General features: G+C 41.9%; 1 pseudogene across 1 annotated transcript; it reads right to left on the reverse strand.

Moving 5' to 3' along the window:
* Window positions 1-245: 245 nt before the first annotated feature.
* Window positions 246-3,763, reverse strand: LOC311100130 (G-protein coupled receptor 12-like; annotated as a pseudogene). The gene is made up of 2 exons: window positions 3,660-3,763; window positions 246-1,292 (listed from the first exon to the last, which is right to left on the reverse strand). The product of its transcript is annotated as a G-protein coupled receptor 12-like (transcript).
* Between the last annotated feature and the right edge of the window lie 13,822 nt (window positions 3,764-17,585).

Raw genomic sequence — 17,585 nt, forward strand, 5'->3', positions numbered from 1 at the left:
TTTTTAGCCTCTCGCGGTTATTTAGCTTTCGAGGCACGTTCAGAGTGGAACTACTCAGAGCCATATACTATATGACACTACCTCTACTTATCCCTCCACCTCTCCTTCTGCTGCCTCCATCCATCCATCCATCACTGGATACAGCCCAGCCATTGGGCCATGGAGCCTGAGCCTAGACTGCCTGTCTCCCTGCCTCCTTCTGCCCAGGGCACCTCTCTCCTTCCCTCCCAGGGCCTGGGTCTGGGTCAAACGTGGCTAGGGGTCCGGGCCCTGTGGGCCACGCTGGCCGGTATACAGCCACAACACACCAACCACAGAGCCTTCTGGATCTCCTGGTTCCTGAAGGCGTAGATCACTGGGTTGATGACTGAGTTGTAGGTGGCGGGCACCAGGGTGGCGTAGGTGTAGAGTGGTGGGTACGTGTAGTCGGCGACGAGGGAGTAGATGGTGAAAGGCATCCAGCAGGCAGCGAACGTCCCCAGGATGATGGCCAGCGTGGACACGCCCTTCCTGGTGGTGACGTAGTGGGGCGAGGCGGACAGGAAGTGATTCTGCAGGGCGATCTGGTGGGCGTGGTGCATGACGATCTTACAGATCTGCATGTACAGCTGCAGCATGAGGCCGAACAGCAGGAGGAAGGATACGGACAGCACCGCCACATTGTTCTTAGTCAGGGGACGCACCACGCTGCACGTCGACTCCTCCGCCAGGCAGTTCACCCCTGTGACGGGAAGTAGGCCCAGACAGAGGGACAGGCCCCAGAGGAGGAACGGCATGGTGCAGGTAAAGGCGGCGGTGCGCTCTGAGTTGTAGGTCAGGGCGTAGTAGAGCGACAGGTAGCGGTCTATGGTGATGGCCAGCAGGCTGAAGACAGAGGCTGAGAAGGAGGCCATCACCAGACCCACAGTCAACAGCTGGGCCGAGTCAGACCTCAGCAGGTAGGCCAAGGTGAAGTGGAGCACCAGGCCCAGACCAGCCAGGAGGTCAGCCAGGGCCAGGCTGCCGATCAGCAGGAACATGGGGGCTTGGAGAGCCGGGTTCTGCCAGATCACCAGCACCCCCAGGGCATTCTCACAGGCGATGAGGGTCCCTGAGGAGCACAGCAAGATGTCCCAGGGACTGACCAGGAGAGGGGACATCGGGGGGAAGGAGTCCATAGGCGGATAGGTGGCGTTTTCCGTGAATCCGTCTCCGCTGCTGGACCAGGCAGTGGAGTCAGCGGTCAGCCAGCTGGGGGTGACTGATGCCTCGTAGTCATCGCTCATTTTGGCCCCCGTCTGGAAACACACACACTATTATTGTAAGAGATCACATACGCAAATGTGAATCCATGAATACAAACACACACACACACATACACACACTATGTGAGATCACACACTCACTCTTCACTTTAGAAGCCACACAGACATGAGAGAGTGAAGATCATACATTCATAGAGGACTTTAGTATCCTAGTATCCATCTACCCACACAAACATGCACATTCCACTTGTAAAGCCTTATTTATATTGAACAAATATCATATGAACACAGATACAGTGCATTCGGAAAGTATTCAGACCCCTTCCCTTTTTCCACATTTTGTTACGTTACAGCCTTATTCTAAAATGGATTAAATTAAATGTTTTCCTCATCAATCTACACACAATGCCCCATAATGACAAAGCAAAAACAGGTTTGTAGAAATGTTAGCAAATATATATATATATATATATATTTAAAAAAACAGAAATACCTTATTTACACAAGTATTCAGACCCTATGCTATGAGACTCGAAATTGAGCTCAGGTGCATCCTGTTTCCATTGATCATTTACATTTAAAAAAAACATTTTAGTCATTTAGCAGACGCTCTTATCCAGAGCAACTTACAGTTAGTGAGTGCATACATTTTCCATACTGGCCCCCCGTGATCATCCTTGAGATGTTTCTACAACTTGATTGGAGTCCACCTGTGGTAAATTCAATTGATTGGACATGATTTGGAAAGGCACACACCTGTCTATATAAGGTCTCACAGTTGACAGTGCATGTCAGAGCAAAAACCAAGCCATGAGGTCGAAGGAAAGGTTTGTAGAGCTCCGAGACAGGATTGTGTCGAGTCACAGATCTGGGGAAGGGTACCAAAAAAATTCTGCAGCATTGAAGGTCCCCAAGAACTCAGTTGCCTCCATCATTCTTAAATGGAAGAAGTTTGGAACCACCAAGACTCTTCCTAGAGCTGGCCGCCCAGCCAAACTGAGCAATCGGGGGAGAAGGGCCTTGGTCAGGGAGGTGACCAAGAACCCAATGGTCCCTCTGACAGAGCTCCAGAGTTCTCTGTGGAGATGGGAGAACCTTCCAGAAGGACAACCATCTCTGCAGCACTCCACCAATCAGGCCTTTATGGTAGAGTGGCCAGACGGAAGCCACTCCTCAGTAAAAGGCACATGACAGCCCACTTGGAGTTTGCCAAAAGGCACCTAAAGACTCACAGACCATGAGAAACAAGATTCTCTGGTCTGATGAAACCAAGATTGAACTCTTTGGCTTGAATGCCAAGCGTCATGTCTGGAGGAAACCTGGCACCATCCCGATGGTGAAGCATGGTGGTGGCAGCATCATGCTGTGGGGATGTTTTTCAGCTGCAGGGACTGGGAGACTAGCCAGGATCGAGGGAAAGATGAACAGAGCAAAGTACAGAGAGATCCTTGATGAAAACCTGCTCTAGAGTGCTCAGGACCTCAGACTGGGGCGAAGGTTCACCTTCCAACAGGACAATGACCCTAAGCACACAGCCAAGACAACGCAGGAGTGGCTTCGGGACAAGTCTCTGAATGTCCTTGAGTGGCCCAGCCAGAGCCCGGACTTTAACCCGATCGAACATCGCTGGAGAGACCTGAAAATAGCTGTGCAGCGACACTCCCCATCCAACCTGAGTTTGAGAGGATCTGCAGAGAAAAATGGGAGAAACTCCCCAAATATAGGTGTTCCAAGCTTGTAGCGTCATACCCAAGAAGACTCGAGGCTGTATTCACTGCCAAAGGTTCTTCAACAAAGTACTAGGTAAAGGGTCTGAATACTTATGGAAATGTGATATTTCCGTTTGTTAGTTTTTTTAAATAAATTTGCAAACATTTCTAAAAACCTGTTTTTGCTTTGTCATTATGGGGTATTGTGTGTAGATTCATGAGGATTTTTATTTATTTAATCCATTTTAGAATAAGGCTATAATGTAACACAATGTTGAAAAAGTCAAGGGGTCTGAATACTTTCCGAATGCACTGTAAATAACATCTCAAATGTATTGTGTCCTTTCTGATACAAATTGAAACAACAACATACACTTGCCTAACAGTGTGGGGACTGATAGGCCTATCAATAACCTTCCTGGTACGGGTTATATAACTCACACCACTATGAGAGGCGATGCGCCTCTTTGCTGCTGCAACCTGTGGATGCTCGCAATAACGCAAAACAGACACTTTCAGAATCCTAGTCCTTTGATGACCTCTCATACCTTCTCATTAGTCTCAACATAAATGTTTTATCATCTATGGTTCTTCTAAATGCACCACCAGGTTGTAGTAACAATTTTACTCAAATAGACCTCCCGTCCATTCATTCATCCATTCATTCACCGCTATCCACAGCCTACCTTGACTTCATGTTCGGCGCCGGTCTAGGCAAATGTGCGTCCTTGCTGTATTTCCATGATACGCAATTGATAACGTTGGCGGCAGGTGTGGCGCCTAGATTAGATGGAGATGCAGCAGTAGCATCGGGGGATGGGTCTTTACTGCTCTGAGTCCCAAACGGGCCAGACTCGGAGACGGGTCCTGTTTGTTCAATAGGCTACCCCCTACCGGAAGTAGAGGCAGCAACAGCTCAATACCAGGAGGACTTATCCGTCTGTCTGCACACACTGCTCAAGGACAGAGACAGACAGGCGTGTTGTGCGCATCTCTTTGTGTGTGTTCGTGAATGGCGTACGGGACACCCCTGTGGGGGCCCATACGCCTGTCATCGATGTCTATGTTTAAAAAAATAAAGTGAATTATAAATCATTTTGACAGTAACCCTCCAAGAAATAATTTAGAAACCTTTTTAATTTCTATATGTAGCCTACTATGAAGCTAAGTATTTGTTTCTTGGGCTTCAAGAATGTGACTGATCAAAGTGCCTCAGGCTTTGAAAAATAAATAGGCCTAATTGAACTGACTGAAAGTAAGAGGACATCGGTAAACAAATGCTGTGGTCAAGGCTACGATGGAGCCAGTGCAATAAGTGGAGCTTATGTGTTCAAAGCGCATTTCAGACTGAGAGCATAATGCTTCATTGTTATGTAGTTCTTTATGAGTTTTAGTTTAGAAAACGATCTCTCCGCAGAAGCGACAGTTAGAGGGATGGTTAAAACAGCTTGATTGCCATAGCAACATCAGGAAAACTGGGCAGAAGGGAGTGGTGATTCAAATACAGCAGTTCTGCAACATCTTTAATTGAGCCTCTCGCATTCTCCTTAATTGCCGGCTTCAACACTTTACGGAAAGATATTAACTGTAGGCCTATATGAAGCTCTGAGACAGGTAGTCTGTATACTGGACAGCCAATAAATTGGAATATGCAAAAATATCATCTTTAGCAGACAACAGTTCTTGAGGGCAATTAATGTCTCAGGAGGATTTAAGAAGACCAGGGGAGTCTCTCAAGTTGGATTTAATTTAATTTACCTTGATTGCAGCCCATTTGTGTAGTTCAACAATAAATAGTGGCTAAATGTATCCTCAAGCCAACTACTTCTTTCCTCATTGTTAGACTATTTGATGTGTAATTTGTATAAAAAGTTTATAAATAGCAGCTTAATATCCGCTAAATACTGTATATAGCTATAGTTCGTAGGCTACTGTAGTATTTAAGCAGTTTATGATTTTGCTGACGTTTGCAAATGGTGTGTTAGAGGAAGTTGGCTCAGCTTGCGGAAGCATCTGGAAAGCATTACTATAAGGGCCCCCTAAAACAGAGGAAGTCTGTTATGTGAAGGCCAGGGATTGGTCTATTCAAATCACGCCATCTTATGTTACATATTATAAATACCATGGTTGGAACAAAGGACGGAGAGAAATAACATATTAGAGATTGGGTCAGTTGTTCTCCAGATGTCTGCAGGAGTCTGTAAATTGACTCTGAAATCTTTGATGTAATAAACCATTATAATCGAGGACAGTGTCAGCGAATTTCTTGTCATCACAGCATCTCAGCATCGTTATCTCAACACTACACTACACTGCATAATGAAACAATCCATAGTAAGCTAGTGTTTTGAGGCCATTAATAGACTGGTTTAACGCACAACAACTTTCTATCCATGCTGGAGAGAGCGCGAGGACGGCTCATATCATGCAGGCTCAGGTAGCCTATACAGGACAGCTGTATATAAAAAATAATAATAATAATAATAATAATAATAATAATAATAATTGGTTGCTGATTAGTATATTGTTGTATCGAAAATTATTTTTACAATATGCAATGTTTGAATTTCCAACTTTATAGAGGCACTATGCAGAAATCGCTCTGCTATTTCCTGGTTGGTAAAATTCTAATAGTTCGCCTAATTTCAGTTTATGTGACAAAACAAGCAAGTATAGTGTGAGCGGTGGTTCCTAACTCCGGTCCTCGAGTACCCCATACAGTACATATTTTTGTTGTGGCCCCAGACAAGCACAGCTGATTCTACTTGTCAACTAACCATCAAGCCCTTGACAAGTTGAATCAGGTGTTTTTGTCCAGGGCTACAACAAATATGTGTACTGAGATAATACTCGAGGACCGGAGTTGGGAAACACTGGTGTAAAGAATCGTTGTACCATCGAAACCGCTGTGAAATATATTTTCCAAAACCAAAATGGTATTTTCAGCTGTTTGAAGATCCCGAGTGGCGCAGTGGTCTAAGGCACTGCATCACTGCCACTAGAGATCCTGGTTCGAATCCAGGCTCTGTCGTAGCTGGCCGTGACCGGGAGACCCATGGGGCGGCGCACAATTGGCCCAGGGTAGGGGAGGGAATGGCCGGCAGGGATGTAGGCGTTTGCAATGCCAGGGTTGAGGGTTCAATTCCCATGGGGGGCCAGTATTAAAAAAATAATGTATGCACTCACTAACTGTAAGGCGCTCTGGATAAGAGCGTCTGCTAAATGACGTAAAATGAAGCATGGTGTATTAAGATTATGACTTTGTTAATGTTTTTAAGTGGAACCTGAGAGGATGTTTATTTAGTGTCAGAGGGAATGTTTTAGTGTGACGCCACATACAAAAGACAGGAAGTGTGTGTTGTAGACAGGGGATTGGACAGTAGAGGGAGCCACCCATATCTTGGGAAGATTATATATACAGTGGGGAGAACAAGTATTTGATACACTGCCGATTTTGCAGGTTTTCCTACTTACAAAGCATGTAGAGGTCTGTAATTTTTATCATAGGTACACTTCAACTGTGAGAGACGGAATCTAAAACAAAAATCCAGAAAATCACATTGTATGATTTTTAAGTAATTAATTTGCATTTTATTGCATGACATAAGTATTTGATACATCAGAAAAGCAGAACTTAATATTTGGTACAGAAACCTTTGTTTGCAATTACAGAGATCATACGTTTCCTGTAGGTCTTGACCAGGTTTGCACACACTGCAGCAGGGATTTTGGCCCACTTCTCCATACAGACCTTCTCCAGATCCTTCAGGTTTCGGGGCTGTCGCTGGGCAATACGGACTTTCAGCTCCCTCCAAAGATGTTCTATTGTTCAGGTCTGGAGACTGGCTAGGCCACTCCAGGACCTGGAGATGCTTCTTACGGAGCCACTCCTTAGTTGCCCTGGCTGTGTGTTTCGGGTCGTTGTCATGCTGGAAGACCCAGCCACGACCCATCTTCAATGCTCTTACTGAGGGAAGGAGGTTGTTGGCCAAGATCTCGCGATACATGGCCCCATCCATCCTCCCCTCAATACGGTGCAGTCATCCTGTCCCCTTTGCAGAAAAGCATTCCCAAAGAATGATGTTTCCACCTCCATGCTTCACGGTTGGGATGGTGTTCCTGGGCTTGTACTCATCCTTCTTCTTCCTCCAAACACGGCGAGTGGAGTTTAGACCAATAAAGCTCTATTTTTGTCTCATCAGACCACATGACCTTCTCCCATTCCTCCTCTGTATCATCCAGATGGTCATTGGCAAACTTCAGACGGGCCTGGACATGCGCTGGCTTGAGCAGGGGGACCTTGCGTGTGCTGCAGGATTTTAATCCATGACGGCGTAGTGTGTTACTAATGGTTTTCTTTGAGACTGTGGTCCCAGCTCTCTTCAGGTCATTGACCAGGTCCTGCCGTGTAGTTCTGGGCTGATCCCTCACCTTCCTCATGATCATTGATGCCCCACGAGGTGAGATCTTGCATGGAGCCCCAGACCAAGGGTGATTGACCGTCATCTTGAACTTCTTCCATTTTCTAATAATTGCGCCAACAGTTGTTGCCTTCTCACCAAGCTGCTTGCCTATTGCCCTGTAGCCCATCCCAGCCTTGTGCAGGTATACAATTTTATCCCTGATGTCCTTACACAGCTCTCTGGTCTTGGCCATTGTGGAGAGGTTGGAGTCTGTTTGATTGAGTGTGTGGACAGGTGTCTTTTATACAGGTAACGAGTTCAAACAGGTGCAGTTAATACAGGTAATGAGTGGAGAACAGGAGGGCTTCTTAAAGAAAAACGAACAGGTCTGTGAGAGCCGGAATTCTTACTGGTTGGTAGGTGATCAAATACTTATGTCATGCAATAAAATGCAAATTAATTACTTAAAAATCATACAATGTGATTTTCTGGATTTTTTAGATTCCGTCTCTCACAGTTGAAGTGTACCTATGATAAAAATTATAGACCTCTACATGCTTTGTAAGTGGGAAAACCTGCAAAATCAGCAGTGTATCAAATACTTGTTCTCCCCACTGTACTGGGTAAAAACGAAGAAGAGGTTAGAGCAGCCATTGCAATCTGGGACGCCGCTCTCCGGGTGGTCATGACATCCGTAACTTATGCTGAAATCTTGTGATATGAATAAAAAACCTTATGATCAAAGTACAGCCTAAGCGGACTCCTTTGTTACAGCAATAATTGCCAGCATTGACTCGACACTACAAATGGCGTCACGAAAAGGGAGGGTCTGCATCTCTCCTTTGTTCCATTCATTGCCGCCAAGCTGACTCGTTCTGAAGTCATGGCCAGATAAGGGTGAGTTTTTTTTTCTCACCACTTTGGAAATGTGTTAGTTTGGAGGCTATTTGAGTGTGCGCTGGAGAGATGTACCGTTAGGACCGATGTGTGCCTCGTGTTGCTTTATTGCTGAGAACTGGGAGTCTGGCTAACCATACATTTGTTTGCACTGGTAGACAGCGCAAAAGGGGGGAGAGTACCTATAGAGATAGGAATTCTAGAACAATTGATGGTAGTGAATAAGGCAGATATACAAGGCAGATATACGTATACAATTTAGAACATTGCGGATTTGGCAAGCCCTCGGAACGAGGCGACCTCCATGGTGGGCCACAAATCCTATGACGCGTTAGGTGTTTTAGGTCAGTCTGGGACTGGAGTTTGGTTATAGATTTTATTGTAAGTTACTGCTCATCTTGTATCCGACGGGGTATCTGTTTGGGGGGACCTCTCATAGGATATCCATAACTCACGGCAGAATAAAGTTAGGAACAAAGAAAAAGAAATTTAAGGCGCAATGTAGGGTACATGCTGCATTGTTGCATGCCACATGTTACATACATGCTAATGCTAATGCTAATTATGCTGCATGCTGCATGCTAACATGTGACCTTAGAGGGCCATTGCGATGGAATAAAGCCTCTTAAATTATGTTTGTGTGTGTAGAATTTAGGTTCTATGCTTTGTGAGCTCTGTTAAATGTTGTTTGACTATGAGGAGAAAACGGAGTTACAGCTGGACTGTTAACTGTCTGTTTGGGTTGGGGAGAGAGCTGAGAAGCTCCCTTCCACGGTGAAATCGTATTGATGAATGTACTGCGCATGCGTGTGATTTTACGACACTAGAGTGACGTAGGGAGCAATCCTCTGTTACACGGTGCAAGGGGGGGAGACAGAGACACAGACGAAGGAACAAAGAGAAGAGATTTGAACACGAATGGAATGTTCTGGTTGTTACATCGGCTGTTGTTTGAAGATGAAACTGTTTTCTTGAGACCTATTGAATTGATAAATGAGAGAGATATGTTGACGGATTAAAAATAAAAATAATTAAGTAAATAAATAAAATAAAAATGTTATTGAGCGATCTATAATTATTCCTGAGTTAATTCTTAGAGCGAATGTGACGGAGGAATATTGAATGGTTGAAGTGACTCAGTGACTGCATAGACTGCTAAATTCTTTTTCTGTTTCTCTGTTCTTTTGTCATATGAGAGGCGATGGGACGAGAGAGAGAGAAAGAGAGGAGGTGCTGACGTGTACATCACGTGACAAGGGGTGACGCGACAGAGGATCGAGTCAAAAGGTTTTGGTGCTGTTCTGTTTACAAAATCTTCCCCTACAGGATATTTGATGTTATGACAATTTCACAGAGACTTGGCAAAAGACTGGTTGAATAAAATTTGCATTTTGGAGTTTCTGTGCATCAGTTGGTTTGATTACAGTTGTGTTGGGAATCGAGTACTGACATTATTCTGTAAAATTAAGATAATTGGGTGCTTATAAAGCAAGGGGGTTTATGGGTATTGCAGTGTTGTAGGATTAGAAGTCTTTATTTTTTGGATTGCTCTGAAGTTGACTACTTGCATTTACTTTCCTGATGGGATGTGGTAAGATAGCCACTAATTGATAAATTAGTAAAATAGGATATAGAAATAAAAAATATTTTTGATTATTCATAATTTTTTGAATACATTTTTTAAATACATTTATTTTATTATTATTATTATTTTTTTTTATTTTTTTTGTTGAATATTCATATTTTTATTGATTGATTTGGGGGGGGGGGAAATTGTTTTGTTGATTTTTTAGTTTATATTAATAATTAAAGGAAGGAAGCCATAGGCTATATAGTCTAAAATAAAATAATTCACATTAAAGGAATATAAAATAGTTGTTACAATGGGGAAAAAGGACATCAAGGCTATGAAGGTAATTACACCTGTTGATATAGTACAAAATAGCAATACCATTAATTAAAAGTATTGCAAAGTTATCCGGCAAATGAAACAAAAGTTGGCCTGACATTGAACAAACCATAGCTAGTAGAGGGAATCTTAACCCTGACGTCATCAACATAATGAAAGTGCTTCTGTCAATTCATAAAGCAGCTCAAAAGAAGGGAAAAAAGGGAACATCGTAAAGAAAAGACACAAAGAGAGCTGGGTGTTCTTAAGTTGTCCTTCATTCTCAAACAAAAACTTATAAAAGATTCCAGCGATAAGATAAACAAAGGTATAGAGAAAGGAAGAGAAGGCAACAGAAAAACTAATGGCAGAAGTCAGTATACCTTTCTCACATACGGATTCAGCAAAAAGAACCCCACCTTATGAGAAGGAAGTAGAGCTTAGGGATGTTTATCCTCAGCTTCCGGTGATCATCCAGGAGGGTGATTATTGCATCAGAGATGAAGATGAACGAATAATAGAGAGAGGACAAGCAGAAACGACAATAAAAATGAATCCAAAACTCCAGAAGTAAGAAAAAACCGAGATGTCTGGAAACTAAGAGAAGAATACAAGATATTCTAGTTCTGATGAAAGCAAAGATGAAGACAGCGATAAAGATTTGGAGATTAAAGGTGCTTTATGTTCAAGAGGATTTTATCCAACAATGATTAGCACAGAAGAAATAGAAAGAGATATAGACTGATGTGTATTATTATGCCTGGATAAGGGGAATAATTTAGAAGAGACAACGAGAACTGGAACAACAACTCAAGAAGCTGAAGAGAAGAGGAAAAAACTGCTAAGAAAAGAATCCCAAGAATTGGAGGAGAAGAATACATTGAGGCCAAGGAAAGAGAGAAAAGTAAGAAGATGATGGAAGATGATATTTCGAGGGCAAAATTTAGAATATAAGCTGTTGAAGAATACTGATATGTCAACAACAAGAAAGAACAGGACGAAGAAACTCTCAGAAAACTCAATCAAATACAACTGGTGGAGAAGAAGAAGGAGAAGAGAAGCTTTGGTTATGAAGAATCAGAGTGAACCAAATCAACAATCACTGCTACAGCGTCAACTGAACAAGGTCAAATGCAATTGTACCAGCCACCAAGGGCGGTACCAGTTGTTCCATATCCACAGCCAGTTTCTGGACAGACACAGAATTGGAGAGGAAGAGGACGAGAAGGCTTAGAAAGAGGAGGAAGGTTTCAGCCACACTTCCAGCAACTTTCAGAAGCGTGTTATAATTGTGGACAGGTTGGATACTTTACCTGTGATTGCAATGCGTCAGGAGGAAACAACAGAGGACATTTCTGAGGAAGATAAAGGAGCAAGTGAAGATCACCTGTTCTCCAGGTGAACCTTTAAAGGAGCAAGGATTCTAGAGTGCCTAGAAGATCCGAAGGGGGGTGTCAGCTGATAGCACCGATTAGGGAGAAGAAGAAAATATCTAACAATTGAAGTGAAAACAAAAGACTATGAGAAGTGATGGTGAATAGAGGAAAAGCTTTTATCTGTGTTGAGCCTAAAGAGGTTAAACATCTCACTATGTAAAATTAACTAATTAGGATAGGGATTTGAGGTAGTAAAACAGTTGATTACTCTTAAGGAACCAATGGAGCTCTGCTATAAAAATCAAAGAGAAATTAAAATACACATACTGATATTAGAACATATACCTATTGCATTGTTGGGAAGAGATGCATTGTGTAAATTGAACTGCACAATAAGATGTACACTAGACGGCTGTCTGGTAGAAGATTTTAAAAGAGTAGGGTTTTTGGGAATCTATTAGACTGCCTATTAGACAATCTGTCTGAAGAATAAAGTTAAAAGGGGTGATTTATTCTGGGTTACATTCCTACACCAAGAGATTTCAAACTAGGCTAAAAGATGTTTGATCGTTTGCCAAGTCTGTGTGTAAAGAAGTCAGAAGCAGGTGGGGACTTCCCGATCACATATTCTAAAAATTGGTGGTAAAGGGATTTTGTGAATAAATCAGTGGAAAAGGTTTTTAAAGGTTAGGAGAAAAGATTAGATTAAAAAAGTTATGAGAACTAGGGTTGAAGGAGCTCTAGGACAGTAAGCTAAGTTTCAATGTTAGTAGGAAGAGAGAGTGAATGTAGTGACACTAGTGGTGATAGATGGAAATACAAGTAAGGAGTTAAAAGTCTTAGGGAGAATGGATGAAGTAACAACAAGGACATCAACGCTTCAGTCTATTATAACAACAGTGAGAAGCAATTTAACTCTTTCAACATTGATAGTTATTAAAGCCATAAATATATCGCATTTGATTACAAGGGAACCAATAGCTCCAGCACCAATTTTAGAAGAAAATACTATTATTAGGGTTAGGATGGGTGATACAGCTCATCTTCCTTGTAGCTGTGAGAGATGGAGTGGGGGATGGTGACGTTCCTCCCACATGGAGAGATAATTATGGAGAAGAAGTATTGTTATCAGGACCAGAAGTAGAAGCTGTTGCACCTAGTCAAAGGAGGTATAGTTTGTACAACGATATGAAGTGGAAGAGGGTTATGAGTGATTGTTCACTTATTTTGCGTAATGTTACAGAGAAAGATCAGGGAGAATATATGTGTACTTATCTAGTGCAAGCATTAAAATTTGTTCCGGTTAAGAATTATTGGTTAAAAGGCTATGTAATTCGTAAAGTGACGCTTATAATGGAAGAGTTGAAGTCTGTTGAAGCTTCCACAGTCACCGAAGGAGTTCAGGGGAAGTATATTACAGTAGCCACTCCAACAGTAAATAATACACAGAGGATATCGGTAGCTTTCCCACTAGAAGTAGTTAAGGGTGTTAATACATCAACTAAATCAACTACTTTAATGGTAACTTTGAAAGGGATTAATGGTACGACGGCAATAACAAATGTAGGAAGTATGACACAGACACAAACAACAACTTTTCTGAAATTAAAGGATGTAGCAAGAGTGACTCAGGAGTTTATGATACGGATGGAGAGTGCTGTCAATGGTAGTAAGGATAGGGTTAAAATAGGAGAGCAGATGGTGGTAGAGAATAATAATAATAATAATAATAATATGCCATTTAGCAGACGCTTTTATCCAAAGCGACTTACAGTCATGCGTGCATACATTTTTTTTGTGTATGGGTGGTCCCGGGGATCGAACCCACTACCTTGGCGTTACAAGTGCCGTGCTCTACCAGCTGAAGAATATAGATAGATTCATCTGAAATAGTGAAGGATACTATCATGGAGGTACAGGATGAGTTCTTTGATTTTAATGACAGACAAGGAGAGGTATTTGATCAGTACCGCTCGTTAGGGAAGAGAGAAACTAAATGGAAGGCATATGGGTTTGATTCTTCTGTTGTGAAAATTAAAGATGGATGGGCAGGTAGGAATCTTTGGTTCCAGCAGCTAGCTCATTCTGTAAGATCAGTGAGGAATCTTGAGGGTCCATGTCTGTTGAGAATTCCAGCACCAGACACGTGGGGTTCCATTTTAGAGACGGTCGCTCGATCTCTATCAAGTACGTGTCAATCTTATGCTTTGTCATGGCTGTTGTATCAGCAACAATCATTAACAGATAAAATAATGTCGTTGTCAAAACATTTGTTTAAGCCTAGGTTTAGGTGTTCTTGGTTAAATGAATTACCCTATGTGAATTTGTGAGATGGGAAGAAAAATCAGGTAACAGCGAACCCTGAAGCATTGGAGGTGAAACCAGTGAGGGCTAAAAGTTGTTTTTGTTCTAATAAAACATATGATGGAAAGGGTATGTTCATGGGAATATCAGATTGTGATGATTATATGATGACTTTGGGTAAGCATGAACATAAGGTTAGAGATGAGAAATATAATGTTACTTTTTATGTTCCCGTTAGTAAGAACAGCAGGACTTTGATGGTGGAAGATCAGATTTTGCCTGGCAATGTGACTATTGGGAATTTTAGAGATATTTGGTGGGTTTGTGGTGATAAAGCATATACAGTGGGGAAAAAAAGTATTTAGTCAGCCACCAATTGTGCAAGTTCTCCCACTTAAAAAGATGAGAGAGGCCTGTAATTTTCATCATAGGTACACGTCAAACATGACAGACAAAATGAGGAAAAAAAATCCAGAAAATCACATTGTAGGATTTTTTATGAATTTATTTGCAAATTATGGTGGAAAATAAGTATTTGGTCAATAACAAAAGTTTCTCAATACTTTGTTATATACCCTTTGTTGGCAATGACACAGGTCAAACGTTTTCTGTAAGTCTTCACAAGGTTTTCACACACTGTTGCTGGTATTTTGGCCCATTCCTCTATGCAGATCTCCTCTAGAGCAGTGATGTTTTGGAGCTGTCGCTGGGCAACACAGACTTTCAACTCCCTCCAAAGATTTTCTATGGGGTTGAGATCTGGAGACTGGCTAGGCCACTCCAGGACCTTGAAATGCTTCTTACAAAGCCACTCCTTCGTTGCCCGGGCAGTGTGTTTGGGATCATTGTCATGCTGAAAGACCCAGCCACGTTTCATCTTCAATGCCCTTGCTGATGGAAGGAGGTTTTCACTCAAAATCTCACGATACATGGCCCCATTCATTCTTTCCTTTACACGGATCAGTCGTCCTGGTCCCTTTGCAGAAAAACAGCCCCAAAGCATGATGTTTCCACCCCCATGCTTCACAGTAGGTATGGTGTTCTTTGGATGCAACTCAGCATTCTTTGTCCTCCAAACACGACGAGTTGAGTTTTTACCAAAAAGTTCTATTTTGGTTTCATCTGACCATATGACATTCTCCCAATCCTCTTCTGGATCATCCAAATGCACTCTAGCAAACTTCAGACGGGCCTGGACATGCACTGGCTTAAGCAGGGGGACACGTCTCGTACTGCAGGATTTTAGTCCCTGGCTGCGTAGTGTGTTACTAATGGTAGGCTTTGTTACTTTGGTCCCAGCTCTCTGCAGGTCATTCACTAGGTCCCCATGTGTGGTTCTGGGATTTTTGCTCACCGTTCTTGTGATCATTTTGACCCCACGGGGTGAGATCTTGCGTGGAGCCCCAGATCGAGGGAGATTATCAGTGGTCTTGTATGTCTTCCATTTCCTAATAATTGCTCCCACAGTTGATTTCTTCAAACCAAGCTGCTTACCTATTGCAGATTCAGTCTTCCCAGCCTGGTGCAGGTCTACAATTTTGTTTCTGGTGTCCTTTGACAGCTCTTTGGTCTTGGCCATAGTGGAGTTTGGAGTGTGACTGTTTGAGGTTGTGGACAGGTGTCTTTTATACTGATAACAAGTTCAAACAGGTGCCATTAATACAGGTAACGAGTGGAGGACAGAGGAACCTCTTAAAGAAGAAGTTACAGGTCTGTGAGAGCCAGAAATCTTGCTTGTTTGTAGGTGACCAAATACTTATTTTCCACCATAATTTGCAAATAAATTCATAAAAAATCCTACAATGTGATTTTCTGGATTTTCTTTTCTCAATTTGTCTGTCATAGTTGACGTGTACATATGATGAAAATTACAGGCCTCTCTCATCTTTTTAAGTGGGAGAACTTGCACAATTGGTGGCTGACTAAATACTTTTTTTCCCCACTGTATATTCTTACCCTATGGATGGACAGGATGTTGTTACATGTCAACGTTGAAGCTTCCATATGAGGCTTTTACCATTAAAAGAGGGGTAGCACCGGACACAGATAAATCTGAATCTAGGTTTGGAAATAGGGTGAAAAGAGACATGGCGACATTTCATAGTCTGGGAAGCCTATCATTGGAGGATAAGTCTAAGAGAGAAGGGGGGATTTTTCCATGGTATGGTGTAAAATTTGGGAAGATCATATTGATAATATTACCTATACTTTGATTCCAGATAGTTATAGATGCATTGAAGAATATAAGGGATGCATTTGGTAGATCTGAAGGAGCTGGATGGTCAGTGAAGTCTTGGTTGAAAGATTAGTTAGGCCCAGTGGGAGCAGTGATGGTTTACGATTTTAATGGCAGCTTTGATAGCACTGTGTGTGATGTTTTCTTTTGTGATTTGTTACTGACCTTTGAGAAAGCTATGATATTGAGATAGGTTGGAGTAGTGATGCCTGGAGACAACACTCAGATGCCGTTGTTGACTGTTCCTGATCTGGATGAAGATGGACAAGTGGGACTGGATGGAGTATTGATGGATAAATATCCTTTTTGATTATTTGATCATTTTTCAAAAAAAAAAAATTCAATATTAGTGTGATTTTAGTATGATGTTATGAATCAAAGGGGGGAAATAGGATAATGTGATTCACATATCATTTTATATCATTTTTTATATTCTTAGTTGATATTGATGTTTTAATTTGAAAGTGTTGTTTTGCAAAAGATACTGTTTGGTCTTTTCTTTTCTTCCAGAAGCATTTGGGGGAATATGTAGAGATTGAAATACTCAAACAAGGACAATATGAAGGGACAATATGAAAGGAGAATGACTGGAGGAGATGGAACAAGGAAGGTGTGGAAAGGTTCCGATTCCATCATCAACGATGCATTGGATCAACACTGCTGAGGAGATGAAGTGTAGTGGACTACATTCCAGTGTCTGCAATGAAATATAGACATATTTGCATGTGTAATACATAATTTGTGTCATATTCTTTCTGTATTAATTTTTGTAGAATGATATTTGATGTTATTGAATACATGTGGGGATCTTAGATGTTTTTGTTTATTTCGTGAATGTTTAGGGACATGGAGTCTAGGCAGGGATAGAGATCCACTGTAGGGTCCGATGGGTCGACCAGCCTTAGTGTGGATATTTTTTGGATAGTATTTTGTTTGCAGGGGCGTTCATGTGTATTTAATTGCATCATAGTTTCAAATGCATTGATAAAGATTTATGAATTGATCTGGAGTACCTAGGTGGTTGCCTGGGGCAGAGGGGCCGTGAGAGAATTTTACTGTCTTGATTGATGGATGGATATTTGGAAAGAAGGCTGCCAGACAGTTTTTCGCTCTCACACTCCATAAAGATTTGTTCATATTTCATAGTAATGTATTCACACTTCATAAAGATTTGTTTATATTTCATAGAAAGGTATTTACACTCCAGAGGGAAATGTTTTTGGTTTAATGTTAAAGATACTCAATAAGATAAATTGTTACTTGTCATAATCCTATTCTGTTTGTTTTTGAGACTTTTAGTTCGTCTCGAAGGGGGGAATGTAGTGTATTAAGATTATGACTTTGTTAATGTTTTTAAGTGGAACCTGAGAGGATGTTGATTTAGTGTCAGAGGGAATGTTTTAGTGTGACGCCACATACAAAAGACAGGAAGTGTGTGTTGTAGACAGGGGATTGGACAGTAGAGGGAGCCACCCATATCTTGGGAAGATTATATATACTGGGTAAAAACGAAGAAGAGGTTAGAGCG

Source organism: Coregonus lavaretus (genome assembly GCF_964263955.1).
Source record: "Coregonus lavaretus genome assembly, chromosome: 2".
In the NCBI taxonomy this organism is placed as follows: Eukaryota; Metazoa; Chordata; class Actinopteri; order Salmoniformes; family Salmonidae; genus Coregonus; species Coregonus lavaretus.